The sequence below is a fragment of the Callospermophilus lateralis genome, unplaced genomic scaffold (genome assembly GCF_048772815.1).
Source record: "Callospermophilus lateralis isolate mCalLat2 unplaced genomic scaffold, mCalLat2.hap1 Scaffold_43, whole genome shotgun sequence".
Taxonomy (NCBI): Eukaryota; Metazoa; Chordata; class Mammalia; order Rodentia; family Sciuridae; genus Callospermophilus; species Callospermophilus lateralis.
In genome coordinates, this window is record NW_027514380.1 from 557,707 (window position 1) to 581,878 (window position 24,172).

General features: G+C 43.9%; 1 pseudogene; it reads right to left on the bottom strand.

The window, feature by feature from the left end:
* Window positions 1–8,259: 8,259 nt before the first annotated feature.
* On the bottom strand, window positions 8,260–23,609 carry LOC143388775 (ruvB-like 1; annotated as a pseudogene).
* Between the last annotated feature and the right edge of the window lie 563 nt (window positions 23,610–24,172).

Sequence of the window (24,172 nt, forward strand, 5' to 3'; positions counted from 1 at the left end):
GATTTCCATGTATTGAACCAACCCTGCATCTCTGGGACAAAGACCACTGATCATGTTGTATTATCTTTTTAATGTGATTTTGTATGCTGTTTGCCATAATTTTATTGAGAATTATGACATCTCTGTTCATCAGGAATACTGGTCTGAAATGTTCTTTCCTTGATGTGTCTTTGTCTGGTTTTTGCATCAGGTTGATATCAGTTTCATAGAATGAGGTTAGAAGGTCTTTTCTATTTTCTATTTTATAAAATAATTTTAGAAAAATTTTTGTTCATTCTTTTTTCAACTTCTTGTAGAACTGGGATGAAAATTCCTCTGATCCTGGGTTTTTCTTAGTTTTTAGGCTTGTGATAATCCCTGGCTTGTGAAAATTAATGTAATATACTCAAGACTTTATATTTTAGAGGAGAAAGGCCTACTCTACATTAGCCTGCTTTAGCAAATGTTAGTCCTCAAATAACAATATTTTTTAAACTTATTTTGTTTTCCCCAGAAGACTGACATCTCCAAGACTTCTTTCTTTAAACATGTATGTTAAAATGTGTGTGTGTGTGTGTGTGTGTGTGTGTGTGTGTGTGTATCCAATGTTTTGTGATCACTTGCTAAAACTGCATTAAATAACACAGCCATCACATCAATTTGGGTGTGAAATCAAGTTTTTTAGCCCTCATCTTAAATTTTTGATCCATACAACACTTTTAGCTATAATTTCTATCAGAGTCTCTACATGGAAATATGAAATAATGAGATAAAATATTTTAACACTCTAACTCTCCAATATTTTAAAATTTATTTCTAATTGAATTTAGTGTTATTCATACTTCACAAAATTCTCCTGAAATAAATATAAAAACTTTGAAATAAACAAAACACAAGGATATCAGTCAAGGGAAGTGACAAAGACCTCATGAGAGCAGGATGAAGATTATAAAATATTTCTGAATTAAAATCTAAGTTCCATGAAAAGTTGAATCAATATTTTTTATGTGTGTGTATTGAGATAATTACTACACTAAGACATTTAGGTGTTTGTAGAGTAGGAGGATATAAGATACTATTTCAGTGTTAAGAAATAGGGAAATAAAAGGAGCTCTATCATGAACATCATGTTGAATTTTGCTGAAAACCCAAATGTGAAGCCTAGAGTTGTTTTGTAGAAAGCAACAAAGTTAAGCAAATAGATCATCAGTTTTCTTGCTTCTGAGTACAAACTAGAAGGTAAACTATAGTTATGACACATATTTGTAACAAATTCAATAAAATGCTTTATTTCAAGGGAAACTAATAAACCAGGCTGTGGTTGAAGGAACTATCAAGTTCAACTTGTTCAACTGTCTTTAACACATCTATAACCGAGAAGAAAAAATGACTATTTTCCATGTATAAACTCAGTAATAACAAAAAGTTTTCTCAGATAAATGCTACACATTGAATAATGTTGCAATATTTATTAACTCTGGTTCTGCTTACAGAATAGTCTCACAGTTCCTGATAGACTCATGGGTACAAAGAAATATGTACCAAGGGCTTATAGTCTTATTCAAAAAAAATTTCATTTGTTTTTTTTAAGATTTTGCCATCCTGACATCAATGTGTGGATTCAGATATTTGGGGCAAAGCTGTACTCTGATGATCCAGTTATCTTTTTCTTTTAAAATTTCAAAAATTTCTGTAGAAAATGTTTACTTTACCCGAACACCAAAAGTCTGTTGTCATTCTTTGAAAGAACTTAAATTGTCTTTGAAGAGCATTTTTTTTCTTGAAAGTTTCCAATGAACAAAATCATCCTTTGATTTTTGGGTGAAAAATCTGTGAAAATTCCTTTGAAAGTTTGAATACTTCTCAGAAAAAAGATAAAATACCTTTCTCTAAATTATTGTAAACTGCTCTTATTACAGAAAAGTCAGTAACGTAATAGAAAATAATTTGGTATTTATTGATGTTGTTTTCTTTTCTTTTTTCTTTTTTTTTGGTTGTTTGTTTTTTGTTGTGTTCCTTGCAAAACAATGTAAGACCTCTCATTAGACCCCGGACATGTATGGCTTGTTGTATAAGAAAATAAATTATACAAACAAACAAACAAAAAACTAATGTTTTATGTGAGTGTGTATACTTTTAAAATATATTTTTCAGGTTTTTCAAGTAAAACCAATTCAGAGTAATGACACCTAATATAAATGGATATGTCTCCCATAGAGCTTTATTTTCCAAATGACTATTTTGTGAGAAGTAAATATGAAGAGTGAACTGAGACATCTTCTCTTAGAAAGAAATCAAGGAATGAATGGAGAGTGAGAGATAAGAAAGAAATAACCAATAAAATGAGGAAGGAAGAAAATAGAGAAGAGAGAAATGAAAAAAGACATTTGACTTTTTATTTTTATTTTTTTTCATTTGGGAATGAAGACAGGTTAAACAACTTCTTTCTGAGGCAGCCAGTTTTCCTTCCAATTACTCCCTTTTCATTATAGTCCATCTTCTCATTCTCTCACACTCATCATGTTGTATATATAGCAAATATACATTGTGATTATGAACTAATCTGTGCTTGAAGATAATTTCTTCAGCCACTGTACAGTCCAGCTTAGCCATGGGCAGGTAGTTTAAGAACTGTGAAAAAAAAGGAAAAGAACTGTGGTTGCCAATCATGCAGGATTTTCTCTTTCCCATTCTAGGAACCAAAATGAGAACCTCTTTTCTGTTAACCTTAGCTGAGAATGTAAGGGAAGATCCTGGCTCCCCTGATTATGTCCAACTCTACTAAATATTGTTGTGAGCATAATGGAACTTGATCTGGACAGAAATGACTCAAAGTCCCTGTTATCTGTTTGGGGTAGGTTAGTGTTAGTAACTACCAAAGCTCAGAAATGTAAGATCTACTTGAAAAGGGTTAATTTATTAAAATAATGAAGAAAGAATATGGAGCTCTCAGTATTACCAAATGTCTACTATTTATCAGATCTATTGGACTGTGTTTCTCAGTAATATCACCCACAATATATTTGGCCTTTAATGTGTATCAGCACTCCTCTTTACTTGGACTATCTTTATTTATTTCAACCAGAGATTTGTTGAGTAAGAAAAAGAAAGTACTCTCATTTTATAGGTAGCATATTGGAAGTGAGGTAGACTTAAAAAATCTCAGATAATTTTCACATGAATATGAGTGTAGTAAAATAAGTTTAGAACATCTTTTCCTTAGTATTCAAATAATTACTACCTATGGAGCAGAGTGATAAATAACCATTTTTTATTGATGTAAAAGCATCTTTTGAATGTAAGGTACTAGTTTATTCACTAAGGACTTATGTTCACTGTTCTCTAAAAATATAATGAAAATTGTAAAAATAGAATAAAAGAAAGAAAAATAATGTTGTTGGAAATTATTTATTCTTAGTACAAGTGTTATTGTTGAGGACCAGTTCTAGGGCTGTGCGTGTTTGAGGCAAGGAAAATCAGCAAACCTTCTTTGATTGTTTTAATGAACAGACTTTCTTTTAAGAAGAGTTTTAGATTTACAGGAAAATGAAGCACATAGTACCTTGATATGATACGCCTTCCCTTATTTAGAGTTTTCACTGCTTTTTTCTCTGTATATGACTGAGAAATATTTGATAAGCAAAAAATCAAAATATTTTGTCAATAGTTTTGGTATTAAGTAATTATTAATGGCAATGAATAGTTTAATTATTTATTAAAGCACTAATTTTACAGTTTTTAAAGCATTGACAAAGAATAATGTCAATTTTCTTCATGATGGTGTCTTACAGAGTATATTCACCACACCAGAAGTCCCTGTTCTTCACCTCTTTAGCATCTTCTACTCTCCCTGATTTCTTGGCAATGTTTAACACTTTTAATGTTTTGACTTTTACATAATGTCACAAATATGGCATTTCAGACAATATATTCTTTCTGCAAATATAAATTTATGATGCCTACATTATTTTTATGTTTGATAGTAAATTTCATTTTTTTTAAATTTTGAATGACCCTCCAGTGTATGGATGTATCACAGTGTTTACATTAATAACAGGTAAATAGCTACTGACATCTCTCTTAGCTGCTTCCTGTTTTTGGCAATCATGAATGAAGAAGCTGTGGACATTTGTATGTGGGTTTTGTGTGGACTTAGTTTTTAATTCCATTGAAATAACACTGAGAAATACAATTAGTGAACCATATTAAGTGCATATTGTAATTTTAAGAAGCTACCAAACTGTCTTCCACAGTGACTGTCCAATTTTGTGATCCCAACAGCAGTGTACAAGAGTTGTTCTTGTTCCACATCTTTGCCAGCTCTTGATATTGTGAGGTTTGAAATTTTGTAAATTTTTATAGGTGTGATTAATTTGTAATTTAATAATGACATATAATATTCAGTATTTTTTTCTATGCTTTCCAAATATATTTATTTCTTTCATTCAAATGTAAAACCATTGTATTAGGGTAACACCAAAATACAATAAAATATACATATATAATTCATATTTTGTCATGTTTGGACATACCTATTTACCAATATAACAGTGACCACAATCAAGTTTTTTACATTGAGAGTTTATGCATATGTTTCTTGGTGCCCTTTTGTAATTTATACCTCTTGTTGTAATTTCTCCTCCTACTACAGTGGGGGCGGGTGGCAAACCAAACCAAAACAAAACAAAACAAACAAACAAAAAAACACATGGACTGACTTTGTATTGTGATACATGATACAGTAAATTTTAAATCACACAAATTAATTGTGAGAGCCTTAGTCTGCATAGATGGTGACCTTGGGACAATCAGTCATCCCTCAACCTTAGTGTACTCATCTGTAAGATTAGAAGTCTTCCAATCAGGACTCAAGATAATGGAAAGATAAGGACAAAGTAAATAATGAATGTCTGACACAGAGAAAGCTATTGAATTCTGTTATCCAGTGTTACCATCCAAGCTTTAGTCTGGTGATGCAGAGTACATGTGGGTGACTACAACTCCATAGTTTCTTTCTTTTTATTATATTTTATTTTTTATTTTTAAATATTAATAATGATAGGAAATATTTTGGAATATTATGCATACAATGAGTATAACTCATTGTAGTCAGAATTCTATATTGTTGTTCTACATAATACAGTAACTCTGGTCATCTGTTCAAATACAAAGATAAGAAAGTTATGTCCAAATACATAGTTCATTTCTGTAACCTCTGGCTATAATTGTATAGACTTCAGTGTTTTCATGATTTTTTTTCTTATTGGTGTTATTGAGGTTTAATTCTCATAAGAGTGCCCATCAAAAAATTAATTAAGTATTGACCTTTACAATTCTGTGGTAAAATTACCACAATTACCTTGTTTTAAACATTTTAATAACTGATTTAATTAATTTAATCTGTTAATCAACCTCTTAAATGCCTTCTAAGTCCCTGGCAACAAACTCTCTCCTTCCTAACTCTATGATTTTCTAATTTTGGATATTTAATATAAGTGTAATTCTCTCTTACCCATACAATCAATAACTGATTCCTACATGGATGGATTAAGAAAGAATCTGATAATGTTCCCCTTTGAATGACATCCTAGGAAGAGACCTTTGTGGTAACCACATGGAGCTATGCACTTGAAGGAACTAACAGTCCATTTTGGGTTCAATGTGCCTTGGTCTCTGGCCAATCTAGATGGACATGTGCTTGGTCAAGTAGCAAATAGGGTGTCATATTGCAGAGGTGATAATCTGTTATGTGGAAACAGAAGTATGGGTATGAGTGCTCATTGGAAGTGGAGTCTTCAGGGCATAAGTCCCAGGGAGAGCCCAGCCTCTGGAAGCATAGGCTGTACCTATACCTGCAGGTGAGTACTGTACAGTAAGCTGGCAAGGATGGAGACAGAAAACCTGTTACCTAGGGGCTTCCATGCCTCCTTATCCTGAAGAGCAAAGTATGAATGGGATTTGGCAGAAAACCCTTATATGTATGGTCAATATTATGATGTGCTAAGGTATCACCAATCATGCATGGGCATGTAAGAACAGAAAAGAATGGAGTCAGAATCCCTACATCAATTCATACACACACACACACACACACATACACACACACAAACACACACATACCCTCAAAATATATCACAGAACTCAATGCAAAACTAAAACTACAAACTTTTAGGAAAAAAACAGGAATACATCATTTCGGCCTTATATTTATTAGTGGTTGCTAATATAAGGCATAAGGAAAGCAATATCGGAATTAATAAGTAAATTGAACTTTACTGAAAATAAAAGCTTCTAAGCATCAAAGAATGCGCTAAGAAATTGAATTGACAACTCAGAGAATGGAAGAAAATATTTGTAAGTCATAGATTATAACTCAGGAATGACTGTTTCCAAATATAGAAAGAACTGTTACAACTAAACACAAAGAAAATCCAATAAAATATATCCAAAGACTTGGATGTGCACTTCTCTAAAGATCATTATGTTTGCAAAACAGTAATCATTTTATCATTTATCATTAAGGAATTGCAAATCAAAGTCACAACAGGAGACCACTTTATGGCTAGAAGGCTACAATCAAAGACATGGACAATAGCATATGTTCTCAGGACACACTGTGACCTGGGGAAAAAATGTAAAGAATGTGCCTACTTTCTAGTACAGTCTGGTAACTCGAGTCTTCCATGTTAGTCACAGACTTAGTAAATGACCCAGCAATCCTACTCTAAGTGTATACCCAAGAGAAACAAAGGTATATGAGTGTTCACAGCAGTGTTATTCAAATAGCCAAAAAGTACAAGTGACTCAGTCAACTAACAATACAGATTAATAAATATGTCATTTCCATATAATGGAATGTTGTTCTGCAATAGAAAGGAATGGAATACTGATGACATGCTATTATTTGAATAAACCTTGAAAATATTAGGCCAACTCAAAGAAGCCAGTCATAAAAAAGACAGGGTCTCATTTAAGGCTCTGATTTTATCCTTGATGAAGGAAGAGCCACTAGGTACTTTGTCCCAAGTGCCAACAGCCACACACCTCTCCAGGCACAGTTAGAGAAAGGTTTACTGAAAAGTTCTAAGGTGAAGCCAGGTTTCTCAGCATGCTTTGCATGGTTTCTCCCCCAAGTTCCCTGATGTCACAATTCCTTTCAACACCTATTCTTCTAGTAGATCCTCCAGACAGAAGGCAGTATCTTCCAGGATATTTCTTGTCATGCCATGTCATTGCCCTGCCCAAACTTCTCCATCCCTGCCTTTCTCTGGACCTCACCAGAGAACCAATTTTAGGTTGCTCAGGGCAGAGCTCAATGCTCTAAGGCAGCAGGCCCTACAGCCTCTAGGAGGTGCTCTTCTTAGAGTCATGGGCTAATGGAAGAGAGGGGACTCAGGAAAAAGTGCATCATGTAATTTATACAGCCAGAAGCAGCTATACTCAAAGGCAGGCTGAGGCCAGACAGGGGCCAGAGGTCCCACTGTGTCTTCAGGAATGTCTTCCTGTTCTTACTGCTTTTGTTCCTGGAGAGACCTGCGTTCTCCTCAGTGTTTAGAGCAGCTCAACTCACAGTAGCCAAGCTAAAGAACCAGACCTGGTGCCCCTCAGCAGATGAACAGATAAAGAAACTGTGGTCCCTATACACAGTGGAATATTACTCAGCCATAAAGAAGAATGAAATGATGGCATTTGAAGGTCAATGGATGGAGCTGGAGAGGACTGTGCTGCTTAAGTAAGCCAATTCCAAACACCAAAGGGAAGGGAGGGGAGGGACTGGGGGATGCAGAAAAATAAATGGACGTCACTTTCCTATTTTCACATAGGAACACAACCAGGGACACCCCCAGAAGGGCCAGTCACAGGAATGAAAATCACACCCCGTGTAAGTGACATGGCAGGATGCATGCTGCGGTCATGGGGAACTAAGAAGAACCAATTCAGAGACAAACCTGTGTTCCCACCTATGCCAAGGGACAAGGTGCAATGTCATTCAGTGTCCTCATTGAAGATGAAGCTTGCTCTGCTGGCCTCTGGGAGCCAGTGTGAGGGAATTGACACTCAGGTCACCAGAGCAGCCCCACCTCCTCAAGCCTTTGCTCCCCACAGGAATGTTGAGCCTCAGCGGCCCGTGGAGACCCTGCCCATCAGGGACAGGGCAGGTGCGGCCTTCAGTCCCCCTGCTGTCTCCTCCCAGGGGCAACATGCACTCCCTTCATCCCATCCTGACTTATGACATCATGGAAGGGGATAGACCCAGGCAGCAGGGACAGCTGGCAGCACCTACCTGATAACACAGTGGCCTCTATTGGAGGCAAAAATCATGATGGGGGCGATGGAAGATTCCAGAGCTTGGTGAAGGGAGGTGAAGCCCTTGATGTCCAGCATGTGCACCTCGTCCACAAACAGCATGCTGGGGACCTTCTCAGCCACGCCCTGGTCAATGTACTTGTTCACCACCTTGCTGATCTCGCCCTGGACAGGGTCCCAGCCAGTGGGGAAAATGTCACCTGCTCTCTTCTCCACACCTAAATTCAATCAAGACCCAACCCTGCAGCCTGGTTCTCCTACTGGCTCTCTGACCCACGGCTGGATACTGGACCCATTCCAGGTTTGGTGTCATCATTTGAAAACAAGAATCATGCCAGTTGTGGTGGCACACGCCTATAACCCCAGCAGCCTGGGAGGTTGAGGCAGGAGGATCACAAATTGAAGGCCAGCCTCAGCAACTTAGTATGACCATGAGCAACTCAGTTCAGACCCTGTCTCTGAATAAAATACAGCATAGGGCTGGGGATGGGACTCAGGGTCAAGAGCCCATGAGTTGAATCCCTGTACCCTCATCTAAAAAAAAATAAAACAGGCATGATCGCCCCCAAATGCCACAAAACGCCTTTTGTGGAGCTGTGTGGGGCACAATGACCAGGAGCTGCCCCATCAAGCCCTGACCCTGATGCCAAGACACCTCATTTGGGAGCTCCAGGGAGATGTGTTTTCAAATGTGAATTCTCCTCTGCTGCACTCAGTCAAGGAGCTCTTTTGAGGGCCGTGCATGACAATGCTTAGGTTAATGAGCTTTCCATCAAGTGCACTTAGAATCCTCTCCCCAGGAAACCTGACCAAGGAGTGTCAGAGCAGGCCCAGCCTTGGCCCCAGAAACATCAGCCCTTACAGAAAAGCAGACCCACCTCAGGTCTCAGCCCTCACCTTCCAAACCAGCGCCCCCTGTCATAAGGATGGAGCTGTTCCCAAAGAACCGGTACCTGAGGCCTGTCCTTGCCTAGAGCCATGATGCAGGGCTGTCAAAACCGAATTCAAAGACAGATCTGCTCTTGGTCACTCATGGAGGAGCTTAGGCTGCTGCAACACCTCAAGGCAACAGTGGATTCATGTTGAACTTACATTTTCTCGGAGTAAAGTGGTAATGGTCCAGAGAAGGGCATAAAATTAGGGAAGAGCCAGGCGCGATGGCACATGCCTGTCATCCCAGCAGCCAGAGAGGCTGAGTCTGGAGGATCACAAGTTGGAGGCCAGCCTCAGCAACCTAGCAAGGGCCTAAGCAACTCAGCTAGGCCCTGTCTCTAAATATAAAATAAAAGTGCTGGGACGGGGCTCAGTGGTCGAGGGCCCCCGAGTTCAAACACCTGCATCAATAAATAAATAAATAAATAAGCCCATAAAGGAGCAAGGGAGACCCACTGCCTGGTGTCAAATTTGGCACCTTTCTGGGACCTCAAGAGAAGCAGATGCTGACCTCAGTGGGGCCAGAACACACAGTGTGGCCACAGCTTCAAAAGGGAGTGAAGACCCAGAGCCATGCAGTGGGAGGCGCTCAGAGCCAGGAGCTTGTCAGAGGAGGGCTTCAACTTGGCTCCAGGCTTTGGCTTTGCCACTTGTCCTACCTGTGATCTCTGTCTTCTTCGGCTTTATCAACTGGCCCATCATGGACAGGACATCTTGTCCCCCTGTAGCAGAGAGGACTTTCTAAGGCAGCTACCAAAGCTCATCCTCCTTCCTCCTGTGGGTCCCTGATGTCACTCAACTTGGAGGCCTGAGGTGGAAAGGCCCAGTACACTCCCCTGGGAAGGATGAGGGGCTTCTGAACTCAGAGGGATCCCCTTGAGGTTTCCCCTGACCTGCAAAAATCAAGCAGAGTCATGCGCGGTGGAACGTGTCTTTAAAAATTCTGGCAATTTGGGAGGCTGAGATAGGAGGACCGCAATTTGGAGGCCAGCCTAAGAAACTTAGTCAGGTCTGAGCAACTCAGCAAGACCCTGTCTCTAAATAAAATATAAAAAGGGCTGTGGATGGGGCTCCATGGGTAAGCACCCCTGGTGTTTAAGCTTCAGTACAAAACAAAACAAAAACCTCCAGCCAAGAAAGAAGAAATTCCAATCTCAAGAGTCTCTGGCCTCTCCTGGGAAAAGCTCCAAGGGACTAAAAGCAAAACCAGATTCCCAGCAGAAAGCCCGTTCCTGGTGGGGAGGAGGAGGCCCCTTCAGGATTAAGAGCAAACCTGACTCTCTGTCCAGCTGGGAGCTGGAGGATTTGGAGCTCTTACTCTGTAGAGGCCAGAGCCTCCGTGAGGCTGTCTGAAGCCCTGTGAAGGCTCCCACCAGGAACCCCCAGTCCGGGGTGGAGAGCAGCCCCCAGCAGGCTGGCAGGCGGCCAGGGGCAGACAACGCCCAGAGATCAGCTGTGACAGCATCTGGACATTGAGACAAAGGGGCCGAAGCTCATGTCGTGCTCATTGCTGAGCCTCTCAGAAGGCTTCCAGGAGGACAGCACAGCCCTGACAACTGGTTCCCAGGGCCTTGGGCATGCGCTGGCCCAGGAGAGCCTGTCCCTGGGGCCTGGTGTTGGCCATATCCAGGTCATGCAATATCCCATTCTGGATGACCTCCTTCTTCTTGTGCATGTCACCCTTGGGCAGGGCATGTCCTCATCGGCCTTCAGAGCAAATTCCGTGGCCTCTGCCTTTGCCAGCAGAGCCATGGGGCACCGGGACCACACAAAGCTCACCGCTGCCCACCGAGGGCCCCCAATGGCAACCTCCGCATGTGCCCCGCAGCTGGGGGCCCCACTTTGGCTCCCAGACCCGCCCGGGGCCACACCTGAGACTTTCTGGAAGATTCTCTCCCCTTTCATTTCACTCCTGATAAAGGAGCATCCAGGGGACTCACTGGAGCCGGGGTCCCGGGCTTTTCAGGGTGGTGATTTATGGGTGACACGAGGCCTTAGGCTCATCCATGTACCAGGGAGGGGCTGCCACCATGGGACACAGCAGCAGATAGAGGACGAGCCACCTGGTGCAGTCCCAAGGTTTAGGACTCAGGGAGGGACACCAGGGAGATAAAGGAAAATGGAAGATGCTGCCTGGTGCAGCGGGAAGGGACAAAGGCTGTCTGGTCCCTGTCCCCGACAGGGTTTGCATCTTGCACACTCTGCCTGCTTAAGTCATGAGGAGAGGAAGACAGAAAAGCCAAGGTGACTTAGGTAAAGGCACAGCTGCTGACCTTCCCCCACCCACCACCAATGAGCAAAGTGACGCCCTAGTTACCCAGTTGTCACCCTGGCAGACCCTCATGTGTAACACTGTCCCCGGGGAGCATACCTTCACAGCCCCGATGTTGGCCTCCATGTAGATGACGTCACTGGCCTCCACCCGCTCCTTCTGCAGACTTTAAAAAATGCTGGAGTTCAGCTAAAACCAAACCAAACCAGACAAAGGGGGACTCAGACAACCCTGATGCATGTTCCAGTTTCTCCTGACCCCGAGGGAAGGCACCTTTCCCGAAGAGACCTGAGAGGCCAGGCACAGAAGTGCACACCTATCATTCCAGGGACTCGGAGGCTGAGGCAGGAGGATCGCCAAGTTGGAGGCCAGCCTCAGCAACTTAGCAATGGGAGACTCCCTCTCAAAACAATACAAATCAAAATAAAAAGGACAGGCTTCTGGCTCCCTGCTTAAGCACTACAGGTTCAGTTCACAGGACTAAACATGAGAGAGAGACAGAGAGACAGACAGACACTTGAAGTAGCCAGTGACCCTAGGAGTGGGTGGGTATGAGGGTATTTGGCAGGGCACAAGAGCCTGGACTGGGGGCTTAGCACACCAGGAGGTGAACCTGAGGGTGACCATGTCTACCTGCAGGGGACAAGAGAAAGTCACCATTACTCTTCCTTGCCTTGCCTTCAGGGGTTGCAATGTGGAAGGAACATTCTCACAGGGACCCAGGTGCCCTTAGAGGGGATATATGTCCTTGGCCACGCTCCATGGCACCTTCCAGGATCACCACTACAGCTCCAGTCCTTGGGTTACGGACACCAGAGCTTCCTGCTTAGCCACCTGAGGCTGCATTTGATGTGGCCCATGATCCTGGCTCTCTAGGCCTCGGTCTCCTCCTCTATGTGACAGCACCCAGAAGTACCCACAAAGAAGTCCAGCTCAGAAGGGGAAACATAAGTTGGAATTCCCCCAAACTGTCTGGGTTAGGAGAGTGAGGAAAGAGGATCACCAAGGTGGAGGCCAGTCTAGACCACATAGCTAGGCCCTGGGGCTGGGGCACAGCTCAGTGCCAGAGTGCTAGTTCACTATGACCAGGGCCCTGGGTATGAGCCCCAGGACAATAAAAAAGCAAATCCTAGCACCCTCTGGCCCCCAGGGCTGTGCACACACATCTCAGGGTGATGGTGCTCTACGGAGCCTTGCTCTTCCCCATGGTTGTGCACTGGGCAAGGACAGCAGCCTCTGTAGGACCAGGCTGGCAGACAGGTACTGAGGCCGAGCGTCCAGAGCAGCTGCTACAGAGGACCACCCTGTGGAAACACACCTGAGCTCTTTCCCAGACAGAGTCCAGAGTCAAAGGGGGGGTGCGGGAGACATGACACAGACTAACACCCACTGTAGGGCTCTCTCGGAAGAAGGTGGCCCCCCAAAAGGCTAATTCAGAAACAAAGTCAGTATGTGGTGGCCAAAGGTCAAGGGGAGAGACATCAGGTGGCCATTCATGGGAATGAGGTCCCTTGGAATGTCGTGACAATATTCTAAAATTAAGATGGGGAGTGTAAACAATGTCATGCCTCAAAATCCTGTGCACTACACAAACTTAAAATGGGTGGATAATGTTCACAACTGCACCAATAGAGCTGCCAGGAGCTCACCAGGACCTGGCCTCTTTGGCCTCTTTGGGGCACTGTGCGAACAGGAGCAAGGTTGGGGAGTCCCTAGGCAAAAAACTTCATAAGCCTCCTTCAAACTCAGACACTTCACAACTCCACACAACACACCTGAGGTCCTTCTGTCCCAGTATGTCATCCATGTGGAAAAACAGCCCAGAAGGACATGGGTTTTGGGGGAACTGGGGGTACCAGGGATTGGGCTCAGGGGCCCTCAACCACCAAGCCCCATCCCCAGCCCTTTTTGGCATTTTATTTAGAGTCAGGGTATCCCTGAGTTGCTTAGGGCCTCGCTTTAGCTGAGGCTGGCTTTGAACTCGCAATCCTCCTGCCTCAGCCTCCCAAGCTGCTGGGATCAGAGGTGGGTACCACCTTTGTTTTGAAAGACAATTTTCCTCTTCTCTGTTAGGCTCATTTCTTTGAGAAGCTGGTCGAAGCAGAGTGATGGATGGCTTAAATTTCCACTGTGTTTCTGTGTCCTCTCTCCTACAGGGAAGAGGACAATTTTTCTTTTCATCTCAGGCACTTTTATTCAGTTAATTTTTCAGAAGAACTTTCTCAAGGTGTTATTCTTGAGAAGGGCCACCTTCTCAGAACCTCATTAATCCAGGATGGACAGGATGTGATGAGGGATTAAAGAGATAAAGACAGGTTGTGGAGCCAAGCTGCTGAGATGAAGGCCCCATTAGGAAACAGAAAAATAGCCCTTGAAAGAAGTGACATTTTCATGATCTCCATAAAGCTGTGACCAAGAAACTACCTCAGAGAATCAAAGAATCACCAAGTTATAAAAGAGGAAAAGATGGAGAGATTCTATGGTGGATGGATAGTGGTCTAGAGATGAGAAACTGAGCCCCAGAGAGCTCAGAGGATGCACAGGTGTTACCCAGCACCAGAGGACTTGCAGTCACCCTGGCCCTCAGCCAGCACTGGGCACAGGATGACTGTGGAGCCTTTTTCTGAGCCTGAAGACTTGATCTGGAAAACAGGGGAAATGAGATTCTTGGCACCTGCGCACACGGGCACACAGCTGTGATGAGCGACAGGTAAAATACCTCTCTAAGCCCACAGCAAGAGACCTGGCCATGCAGCAGGGGACAGGTACAGAACTAGTGTGAGTCAATCATAACACAGTGGATGAGTAAAAACATTATGAAAAAGAAAGAATAAAGAAAACAAAATTATGTCCACTTTGACTTTTTGGGGAGGTGAGGGGGCAGTTTGGGGATTTGAACCCAGGGGTGACTTATACCTGAGCCACATCCCCAGCCCCATTTTGTATTTTATTTAGAGACAGGCTCTCACTGAGCTGCTCAGGGCCTTGACTAAGTTGATGAGGCTGGGCTCCACCATGTGATCCTCCTGCCTCAGCCTCCTGAGTGGCTGGGATGACAGGCATGCTCTACTGTGCCTGGCTGGCCAATGGCTGTCATTTGGGGGATGAGATGGCATTAGCAATTTCTTGACTTAACCACACAACTCACAGAAGCAATGAAAAAAGAAAGACCTACCTCATGAAGGGACCTATGTCCTAGCCCTTACGAGGTGTCCCTTTATACTACACGGTGTTATCCTGAGTGTCCCATATAGCATCAACAGTGCAGAGGCCAAGTAAAGGGGGACACAGAGGTCACACCACCTGCCTGTGCCACAGTGCTGAGAACAGGGCTCAGGACAGACTTCCCTTGAGCTGCTTGGTGCCCTTGGCTGTCTTGAGCACTATGATCACGTGGCTGATGGTCTTGCCATAGCCGCCCATGGGGTTCTCGGTCTCACATGACGTCAGCTTCATCACCTTCCTCTCGTAGACCTCCTTGGCCTCCTTTATCCACAGCCCTGGAAGGGATGGCTGATGGGCACATGGTGAGAAGCAGGACCATTCTTCTGTCACATACATCTCCTCCTCACCAACACCCTTCTTACCTCAAACTTCCACAGCACAAGAACTGACAAGTCACCTTACAGTACAACCTAGTGACACCATAATGGGTGGAGAGCAACTCTTCTGGGAGCGGTGACACAGGCCTGTCATTCCAGCTCAGGAGGCCAAGGCAGGAGGATAGTAAGCTGGAGGCCAGCCTCAGCAACTCAGTGAGGCCCTGATCAATTCAGGGAAACCCTGTCTCCAAATAAATTCAAAACAGGGCTGGGAGGTGGCTCTGTGGTTAGGATCCTCGGGTTCAATCCCTGGTGCCCCTCCTCAAAAAAAAAAAAAAAGGGTCGCTGCTCTCCTGACAAATGGGGAGGCCACAGAAGACTTCTGCTGGCAGGTGGCCATCAGGATCCCTGTGAGCTGATATGGAAATATCCCAAAGGCAGAGAAACACAGCCACATGATCAGACACTCAGGCCACTTCCCTCAGTTCAAGGGGGGCATTATCTTATCACCCCATCCCTTGCCTTCTCTTCTCCAGAAACCCAACCAGGACAAGGACACTCAAGACTGGAAGCTAGGGTCAGATCTCCTGTGTCTGTGATCCACCTGAGAGCCTATAAGTGGGGCTTGTGGAAAACATCCAACAGGGAAGCCACATTCTGTGTTTGATGAACCAAATTCACAGCTCCTGAACCCCAAAACAAACTTTCCAAACAAATCCCGAAGCAGCTGTGCAAACCTCGAGTCCAAGTAGCTGCAGAGGCTGAGGCTGGAGGATCATCCGTTAGAGGCCAGCCTCCACAACACTGAGGCCCTGAGCAACTCAGGGAGACTCTGTCTCTAAATCAATGCAAAATAAGGCTGGGTGGTGCTCAGGGGTCGAGGGCCCCTGGGTTCAATCCCTGGTACAAAAAAAAAAAAAAGAAATTTTCCAGACAACATGAAGGTAACAGAAAACTCTATCAAGCTTGGAAAATTCTGGGCTTTTAAGCCTCCTTTGATTTTTTTTTTTAATAGAACCATTTCTATTTTGCAAAGAGGAAATTCCTCCAAATGGAATGCCTGCCCATACTCACTGTGAGGGGACAGTGATATGAAATTCCTCCAGGAGAGGAAAAGAGGCATCCCCATTTCTCAGCCACTCATATTTGTCTAGCAAATATGAGTGGCTGAGAAGTAGACAGGGGAAGGCCCAGTGGACCATGGGCCCAGCTTTTGGCCAAGAGAGAGGCTGTGGGCACTGTCTCTGGCCAAGACAGCACAAAGGACACGGGTTTCATCTGCTGTCTCAGGTTTCTAAGTCCCTGACATGGACTTTATCACATCAAGGAAGTTGCACAGACGGGGACAGATAACCCTCTCTCCCTCTCTCTGCAGCTTTGCAGGAATTTAAAGATGTGGGAAAAGCAGGCTTCTGTCTAAGGGAAGAACACAGCTTCCCCTTTTATTCTGTGGCAGAATCTAGAAATTTCTCCTCACCTGCTGCCACCAAAAGCCCTGCTGTGTCCCCCACCACCCAACTCCAGGGGCCACTCCCATCAAATGTGCCTGGTGACCTCTACTTTTTCAAACTTTAAAGCAAAATTCAGTTACCACTGAGCCATTGAAATACAAGCAACTGTGAGAAGACCAGTTTTATCAGGTTTTTGTTTCACAAAAATGGGGGTCTAAATTTTTTTTTTAAGTTGTAGATGGACATAATTTCTTTATTTTTTTTAATTATTTTTATATGGTGCTGAGGATGCAACCCAGGGCCTCACACATGTTAGGTGGGCACTCTACAACTGAGCCCCTGACCCATCCCAGAAAAATGGTGTTTTTTTAAATTTAAGTTCTTAAAATATTAATATTCAGGTATTTGAAAGGTAGTAATATCTTACTGGTCACATATTTTCTTGGTTCCTTTTTTTACCAGGAATGGAATTCAGGGGCCTTCAACCCTTGAGCACCATCCCCAGCCCCTTTCATATTTTATTTAGAGACCAGATCTCACTTAGTTGCTCAGGGTCTGGCTAAGTTTCTGAGGCTGACCTCCAACTTGCTATCCTGCTGCCTCAGCCTTCTGAGCTGTTGGAATATGGTTCATATGTTTAACTTATTAGTTGAATAAAATCACTGGCACATGTTTAAATAAGAAAAAATAATCCAGGCACCGTAGCACACATCTGTAGCCATAGTTATTCAGCATACTGAGGCAAGAGGATGGTTTGAACCCAGGAGTTCCAGGATTGCCTGGGAAACATACTGAGATCCTGAAAAATAGGACATGAAAAGGGAAAAAGAAAAGAAGATGTGAAGAAAAAAACAATAGAGAGAAAAATTTTAAACATAAAACCCAGTTGTATACATGTATAATCCCAGCAACTCAGGAGGCTAAGGCAGGAGGATTGAGAGTTGGAGGCCAGCCTCAGAAACTTGGTGAGAAGCTGTCTCTAAATTAAATATAAAAAAGGCTGGGGACAGGGATCAGGGGTGAAGTGCCCCTGGGTTCAATCCCTGGTACAAAAAAATAAAAATAAAAAGCCTAATTTCAATGTGACACAAAGCTTAGCTTCTAGACACAAGTTCAGAATTAGAACTCTTCAGTTCAGCATTAGTGTCACACAGGGGCTAGGGGTAGCTCAGCAGCCATGGTCTCAAAAGGGAGAGAGAGAGAGAGAGAGAGAGAGAGAGAGAGAGAGAGAGAGAGAGAGAGGGAGAGAGAACCATAGTTGAGTGCTTACAGGGACCTGCTGGGGAAGATCAAAGGCAGAGCCAGTCCCACAAAGAGGCACCGCAGGAAGATAGAGTGCCAGCCATGGGGGTACCAGGTGGCTGTGGGGGGTAAAACAGGATCCCATGATGTCTCCGCACTTCCAAATGCTGCACCCTCCTACTGCATTTTCTTTCCTTCAGCATTATATCAAAAGTTCACCAAGTAGACTTCTTAGTCTTTTTATTTATTTATTATTTATTTGGGTACCAGGGATGGAATCCAGGGGCCTTCGACCATTGAACCCTGTCCCCAGCCCTTTTTATATTTTATTTAGAGGCAGAGTCTTGCTGAGTTGCTCAGGGCCTCAATAAGTTGCTGAGGCTGGCCTCCAAATTGTGTTCCTTTTACCTCATCCTCCTAAGCTGCTTGGATGGCTAGCTACTCTTGCCTGTCTTGTCAACAGCACCAAAAGAACATGAGCATTTTTAAGATGAAAGGATTCAAAGCACCAGAGAAGAAACAGCCATCTTTCACACTGACGTGATACTCAATAATAGCCCTGCAGAAGTTCTCCATCAGCACCTCTGTCTTCTTGTTCTCCATGGAGTAAACTTTGCTCCCCACCAAGGAGAAGAAAGGCACCTTACTCCCCAGTTCCTGAGCAATCACCACAGAAAGGGCTGTCTACAGAGGCAAGAAAGGAAAGGTTTTCATTTTACAGTCTTGAAAACATATTTAAAACCCATCTATAAAAATATTTATTCAAGAGGCTGAACATGGTATTGCACACTTGTGATCCCTGAGACTCAGGAGGCTGAGGCAGAAGGATGGCAAGGTGGAGGCCAGTCTCAGCCACTTATCAAGACTCTGGGCAACTCAGTGATACCCTGTCTCTAAATAAAATATAAAAGTTTGGGGAATGGGGCTCAGGTGTTAAGTGCCCCTTGGTTCAATCCCTGGGACCAAAATAAATAAATAAATAAACAACACTAACAAATCAGGAAGGATTTATTACATGACCTTTATTTTATGTTAAAAGGCCAGAAAATAGTGGATAATATGTAAGGCCAAATCTGTAAGCGGTGGCTTCGTCTGCACAAGCTCCCCCTGACGGTGCCCTGTGGTCAACTATAAATTGATGCTCAGTAAAATAACTTTGGTTGGCAGATGCTAAAGAGAACCTGGTGAAACAGACATCTCATCAAATACCAAGTTTTGGAAAGCAAATGCTCTCAAGTGGGTCCAGGACTGGGAAATGCCATGGCCTCTGAGTGCCATTTCATCCTCCCTCATCTCTGAAATAAGAATGAGGTCAGACCCCATGTGTGTAGGTCAAGCAGAGCCTCCTGAGATGCTGAGGGCCTCACTAAGTTGCTGAGGCTGGCCTCCAACATTAGATCCTCCTGCCTCAGCCTCCCAAGCTGCTGGAACAAGGCCAATTGAAGCTACTGCTTCAAAGATGGCCCAGGGAAGGCTCCTCTTTTCAATGCCCTTTTGGTTTCAGCTCTGAGCAGCCGATATGGGGGATGATCAGCGAATCCACTAGCCCATGGGGCAGAGGTTGGTTCTAGTTCTGATCTTCTCCATGTTTTCTAGGGTGGTCTTGAGCACACAATAGTGCTAATGCTGGACAGCCTCATCTGGCGAACTAAAATACTGTTTAGATTACAAGGAGCCAAGAAGCTGCCCACAGGATGGTTTGATTGGGACTCCGTAGTCTTAGATGTGCCTTTAAACTTGGCTTTTGTGAAGGGGGATTGAACACAGGGGCCCTCAAACCCTGAGCCCCATCCCCAGCCCTATTGTGTATTTTATTTAGAGACAGAGTCTCCCTGAGTTTCTGAGGGCCTCGCTTCTGCTGAGCCTGGCCTCAAACTCGCTATCCTCCTGCCTCAGCAACCCAAACCAGCCACTGGGATTAAAGGCATGTTCCACTGTGCATGGCTCTTGCCATTTTTTGAACCCTAGGAAATTTCCTGTTAAAATCCAGCTATTTGTTTTTTTTGTTTTTGTTTTTGTTTTTGTTTTTTTGAGAAACCAGGTCTGAACACAGTGGCCCTCTTTTAGTGAAAGGGCACCACAACCTTGGGCTTGAGCAAGTCACTTTGCTTACCTCGCTGCCCGAATGCTTAGGCACCTAAGTTGGCAAGCCCAAAGCATGTGTTCTAATAGCAAAGGGAAAATGTCTAGAACAGAACACAGAGGGATGTGATTCCAACACCATGAGGCCCAGGGGAGGCCACAGGCGACAGTGCTCATCTGTATTATTTTGATGCTTCTGGGAATGGAACCCAGAGCCTGGTATGTGCCAGGCACCTGTTCCACCACTGAGCCTCAGGCCCAGCTTTTTTTTTATTTAGAGACAGGGTCTCACTGAGCTGCTGAGGCTGGCCTCCACCTTGAGATCATCCTGCCTCAGCCTCCCATGTTGCTGGGTTTACAGGTGTGAGCCACTGTGCCTGACTCTTCCCTGTTCTTTCACAACCCCCAACTCCCCATTCTCAGTTTCCAGTGTCAAAGACAGTGACCACTAGCCACTGAACAGAATCCCTGCCTCCTTCCACCTAATACTGAAGGGGTGACCATTACCCTTCCATTCAAATAGAAACAATACATGGTTAAGAATGGCTCCTTTTCTGTCCAGCTTTCTCCAATTAAACGCTCATGGAAGGGGCTGGGCTGGGGATGGGGCTCAGTGGTGGAGCACTCACCTAGCATGTGCAGGGCCCTGGGTTTCTTCCTCCATGCCACATAATAATAAATAAATAAAACAAAGGTATTCTGTCAAATTACAACTAAAAAACTATATTATAAAAAAGAAACTCATGGAAGAAAGGCAAATATACAAACCCTTTCCTATGGAGCTCTTTATATCTCACTGATCTTTTCATAGCCTGTCATCTTGAAAGTCTAACTTGTATTTTTTTTAATATTTTAATATAATCAGGCCTCCCAGCTGATCAATCACTACCCACCAAGACACATCCCAGAACTTTATGTTGTTTACTTTTGAACAGGGTTGCATTATTCATATTTATTTTTAATTTTTTTCTTTGAAACAAGTTTAATTTTGTTCCAGCCCTAAATTAGGGAAAGAACTTAAATCTTAAAAAATTTTCAAAAATCAAGCCATTATAAAGTTAAGCACCCCTCCCCTTAACAATAAATATTGAACTGATATAGGTGACTGAACTGATATAACTGATTTAGGTGTAGATGGACACAACACAATGCCTTTATCTTTAAGTGGTGCTGAGGATCAAACCTGGGTCCTGCCCATGCTCTGCAAGCCCTCTAACACTGAGCCACAATCCCAGCCTGCTAACTTGTATTTTATGGATTAAGAAACTTAGAGCTGGGTGTGGGGGTGCACACCTGTCATCCCAGCAGCTTGGGAGGCTGAGGGGTGAGTATGGCTAGTTGGAGGCCAGCCTCAGCAACTTAGAAAGGCCCTGAGCAACTCAGCAAAACCCTGTCTCTAAATAAAATACAAAAAGGGCTGGGGATGAGGCTCAGGTGTTTAGTGCCCCTGGGTTTGATCCTTAGTAGCCCTCACCCAAAAAAAGGGTTTCTCAGTCTTGCCTCTGTTTGGAGGGCACAGCCTTGCAGTGAAGTTTGCTTGGCAGCATCACTGACCTCTAACACTAGATGCCAGGAGTCCCACCATCACATTTTAAAAACTAAAAGAGACAACTCTCCAGATACTGCCAAATATCTCCTGGGGGGCAAAACTGACCCAGGTTGAAAATCACTTCAGAGCTAATCTCACCTAGCTGGACTTCCAGAAAGACCACACAGAGAATGGGAACATTCCACAGCTAAGGGGTTCACAGCTGGTGACTGACCACACCAACGACACCAAACAGTGAGACTCAGAAAGCCCTGTGGACATCAAGAAAGGGAAATCAGGGGAGGGTGCCCTATCCAAAAATACCTCCAAAACATCCAGAAAGAAAGGTCCCAACCCTGAAAATCAGACTTCTTAAGAGCAACACTGGAAGACAAAAAGTACTAAATAACACTGAGTAAAACAGCACTGAAGGAAACAGCTCTCATGCTGGTGCTGTGGCACAGGCCTGTCATCCCAGGAGCTCGGGTGGCTGAGGCAAGAGAATCGAGAGTTGGAGGCCAGCCTCAGCAAAAGCGAAGCCCTAAGCAACTAAGTGAGACTCTGTCTCTAAATAAAATGCAAAAAGGACTGAAGATGGGACTCAGGGGTTGACAGTTTCTGGGTTCAATTCTTGGGGTTCAATTCTTGGTAACCCCCCCAAAAAAAAAATGAAAGACAACTTGGAAAAGCTAATGTTGTAAGTGCACACTGTATGGCATTCCAGCCTCAAAAAACTTCCCCCAGACATAGGACTTCTTTATCCACCATCAGTCACCACACAACACACCCTGGCAACTCCATATGCACAACTTCAAACTTAGAATTCAAGTTTTTTTCACAGCTGATTGTGTTTCTGCTTCTAAAAGGTCAAGTGGCCTTCCTCAGGCCTCCCAGCTGATCAATCAATACCCACCAAAATGTAGCCCAGAACTTTATGTTGTTTACTTTTTAACAGGGTCACATTAAGTCACTTAGAGCTTGGTGAAACTGCTGAGGCTGGCCTCCAACTTGTGATCCTTCTGTCTCAGCCTCCAGAGTCACTGAGATGACAGGCAGGGGCCACCACACCTGGTGAGAGCCCTCTTCTTTACATACAAGAGCGCAGGCTCCTACTCTCCTATGCCAAGAGGCCCTTCAAGAGAAAAAGCCATGTCCAGACCAGGAGCTCTGGGAAGCCTGAGGATCTGGTTGATCCCCTTGCAGATCCCAACAAGCTCCACCATATGTCCTCTTTTGTCCCCTGGAAAGCCCGACTCTGAAGGGGAATTATCAAACCCTCTGCCCAATTCCAGCATTTAAATCAGTCAGCAGTTTGAAGCTCAGCACTCAACTGAGCCATTTTATGCCATCAGGAGACTTCCTGTTTCTCTGCCTGAAAAACACTAGAAGCCCTTAAAGATCAAAAGCGTGTTTCTGTTATTGTCAATCATGCACGTAGCCAAAATAGTGGTGGGCAAAGTTTGCATTCAAAAAAATACTGGCCGACTCATTTTTCCCCCTCCAATAATGTGCCACAGAAGATTTTTTTAAATATTTTTTAATTGTGCATGGACATAATATCTTTGTTTTAATTTTTTTAAATATTTATTTTTTAGTTGTAGTTGGACACAATACCTTTATTTCACTTATTTATTTTTATGTGGTGCTGGGATCAAACTCAGGGTCCCGCATGTGTGAGATGAGTGCTCTAGCAAAGAACCACAGCCCATCACAAATTTTTATGAGGCCCTGGACCAATAGAAATGGATTTTCAGCTGGGCATGGTGGTGGAAACCTATAGTCCTACCTCTCAGGATGCTAAGGAAGGAGGATCACGAGTTGGAGGCCAGCCTCAGCAACTTAGCAAGGCCCTCAGCAACTTTAGCAAGACCTTGGCTCTTAATAAAATACAAAAAAGGGATGTGGCTCAGTGGCTGAGTGCCTCCAAGTTCAATCACTGGTTAAAAAAAAAGAGAAAAGAAAAAAAAAAGAGATGGATTTTCCAAGAAAAAGAGACTTGAAAGAGTTCAAAGACGATCCCAGTGACCAGACCTCTCAGAGGACTTTCCTTCCCCTCTGGCCAGGATGATTTTCATTCTAGAAGTAAAAGTTTGAGATCATATTCCTTTCTTAAACACACATGTGACTTATGTCGTTAAAAAAGACTAGTTAAGATGTGAATTCCATTTGGCTTCAAAGTGAGGATTGTCCTCTTGAACAGCAGAAATCAAGGAGAACACAAGGACTTTTCCAGTTCCCAGGGTTCCCGCCCACAGCATGGCTCTTTCTGCCATCTTCTTCTTTTGATTATCCCTTCTATGACATCACATGCCTGCAGCACAGAGGTTACAAATGGTCACTATTACTGTGTTTCAGTGGGGAAAAAATGCAGTCCCTGGTCCAAACGATTCACAGACTAATCCAACCAACCCTGGGTGCCAGCACCCTCCATGCACTGTTCTGGATGGTGAGAGAGAAGGTGAGAGAGAAAAGTCTGCTGGGCACAGTGGCCCACACCTGTGATCCCAGGGACTCCAGAGGCTGAGGCAGGAGGATGTCAGTTCAAAACCAGGCTCAGCCAAAGTGAGTCCCTGAGCAACTCAGAGAGACCCTATCTCTAAATAAAATACAAAATAGGACTGGGGAGAGCCTCAAGAGTCAAAGGCTCCCCAAGTTCAATCCTGGCCCGCCCCACCCCCCAAAAAAGAGACATAGACAAGAAACTAGAGGCTTTTCTTTGGCTCTTTCTGTTAATAGGAGGCTCCGAGGCCACAGTCACAAGCTCATATAAATTGCAGGTTTCTGTAGCTGTTCAACCTCCAGGGAGACCACAGGCTATGACTCTAGGGTCCAGCAG